This window comes from Peromyscus californicus, unplaced genomic scaffold (assembly GCF_007827085.1).
Source record: "Peromyscus californicus insignis strain IS unplaced genomic scaffold, ASM782708v3 Scaffold_23__1_contigs__length_62951481, whole genome shotgun sequence".
Taxonomy (NCBI): Eukaryota; Metazoa; Chordata; class Mammalia; order Rodentia; family Cricetidae; genus Peromyscus; species Peromyscus californicus.
In genome coordinates this window covers 17811926-17814531 of record NW_026294534.1, presented here as the reverse complement: position 1 = coordinate 17814531, position 2606 = coordinate 17811926, and positions in this window count along the sequence as shown.

Genomic DNA, 2606 nt, shown 5'->3' with positions numbered 1-2606 from the left:
AATATTGACCATAACACTAGCTTTTTTTTTTCCATTATTTTTTTTTTGAGACAGGGTCTGTCTTTCTTTTTCTTTCTTTCTTTCTTTCTTTCTTTCTTTCTTTCTTTCTTTCTTTCTTTCTTTCTTTCTTTCTTTCTTTCTTTCTTGTTTTTTGTTTGTTTTGGTTTGGATTTAGTTTTTTGAGACAGGGTTTCTCCATGTAGTTTGGTGCCTGTCCTGGATCTCGCTCTGTAGACCAGGCTGGCCTTGAACTCACAGAGATCTGCCTGACTCTACCTCCCAGTGCTGGGATTAAACGGATGCACCACCATGCCTGATCAAACACTGGCTTTTTATCAATGTTTGCTGTTACAGGTAATGCTACAATAAACCTCTTAGAACTTTCTTTTTGGGGTGTGTGTGTGTGGTGGTTGAGACAGGTCTCATGTAGCCCTCCAGAGTTGACTTAGAATTTGCTGTGTAGCCAAGGCTGGCTTTGGGTTCCTGATCTTGGATGTATCTCCCAAGTGTCAGAATTATAGGCACTAGTACTTTTTATTATCCAAGTATAGGTTTCAATTTTTGCCTTACCATTATTTTAGTAAGTTGAATAATATTGTAACTTTAAAAAAAGATTTGTTCACATATTTATGCCTGTGTGTGTGAGTGTGTATATGTATGAGTACATGCAGGGTGCACATGCCTGTGCACACATGCAGAAATCAGAAGAGGCTGTTGGGTGCCCATCTCTATCACCCTATTCCTTTGAGACAGGATCTCTCCCTGGGGCTCACATTTTCTCACCTAGAGGAGAAGCTAGGGAGCCCCAGCAATGGTCATGTCTCTGCCTGCCTCAGAGCTGAGTTGATAGCCATGTGTGAAACAAACAGCTTGGTGTGTGGGTCTGAGGAGCCCGACTCTGGTCCTCATGATGGTGCAGATCCAAATGCTGAGTCAGGCCTCCAGTTCCAACACTGTAATCTTTGCTTGCTTTTCCTATTTATTCCCCCCGTCTGTTCTCCTGTACTTTGTTAGCCTTATCGTACTGTAACAAATACCTAAGACAAACTTACAAAGCAAAAAGGTTATTTGGGCTACAGCTTTGGAAGTTCCAGTCTATGTTAGGTGACCCTGTTGCTTTTAGGTCTGTGGTGAGGTGGAACACAGCTGTTTGCTTCCTGGGCAGGTTGTGAGAAAAAGGAAGAGACCAGAATCCTCCATCCCCTAGGAGAGCATGCTCACAGTGACCACTTCGAGAGTCTCCCACCAGGCCCCCACTCAAAAAAAGTCCCCTTCAACTTCCACGGTGCCACTCTGGAGATCAGGCCATTAACATGGGCATCTGGGGGACATTCGACTGTCAAGTGTGGCACCCACTTATTGCTCGGCCTTTTTGTTCAGATGTCAGGCGTCTTCCTCTATTGCCCGTTGCCTTAGTTTTTGAAGACTGAGAGTCTCCAAAACTTGGAGGTCACTGGTTTAGTTAGGTGACAGCAAGTCCTGGGGTCCCCCATCTCCCCCTTCTCAGGTCTGGGATTGTGGGCATGTGCTGTTGTGCCTGGCTTTAATGTGGGTGCTGGGGAGTGAACCCCGGTCCTCATGTCTGTGCCTCAAGCACTTATGAACTTCATCTTCTCCCCGGGCCCCACCTCCCACTTATCTCTTAAAATAGATGTTCTAATGAAAAAATCTGGCAAAGAGCCAGGTAAAGTGGCATGTGCCTGTAATCCCACTTGGGAGGCTGAAGCAGGAGGATGCCAGGTTTGATACCAGTCTAGGTTACTGAGAAAGATGCTGTCTCTAAAAGAAATAGAGAAATATAAAGAAAGGGTAACAAAATACAATTGACTTCTTTGGGTACAGAGTTTCAACACAGGGGTAGGCGGTGTAACCACACTAGCATTTAGGATGAAGAGTAATTCTGTTACCCCAAGAAGCTAAAGCATGAATACATTTCTTTGTTGTTGGTCATTTTAACTCTTTTTTGCTCTTTTTCCCTTTGGGGGACCTGCCGCCCAGCTCTCAAATAAATCATACATGGAGGCTTATTCTTAATTATAAACACCCAGCCTTAGCTTGGCTTGTTTCTAGCCAGCCTTTCTTAACTTTCAATTGTCCCATCTACCTTTCGCCTCTGGACTTTTACCTTTCTTTCTTCTGTATGTCTTACTTTCACTTTTACTCTGCAGCTGGCTGTGTGGCTGCCTGGCCCCTAGTGTCCTCCTCTCCTTGTTCTCTCCTTTCTCTTTCCTCCCACATTTCTCCTTCTATATATTTTCTCTGCCTGCCAGCCCCACTTATCCTTCCTCCTGCCTCACTGTTGGCAATTCAGCTCTTTATTAGACCATCAGGTGTTTTAGACAGGCACAGTAACACCGCTTCACAGAGTTAAACAAATGCAACATAAACAAAAGTAACACACCTTAAAATAATATTCCACCACGTTTCCTGAATAAATAGGGAGCTATTCGAGTTGTCTCTAAAGTTTCATGACTTTCCAGGAATATATTCATTTTATCTGATCTGCAGACTTACTTCTATAACTTGTATAATATCCCCTTGCCCTCTTCTTCCTCTTCTGTTCTTTGGTTCCTTCTGAGTGTGTGTGCTCTTCCTACCTCAGCTGA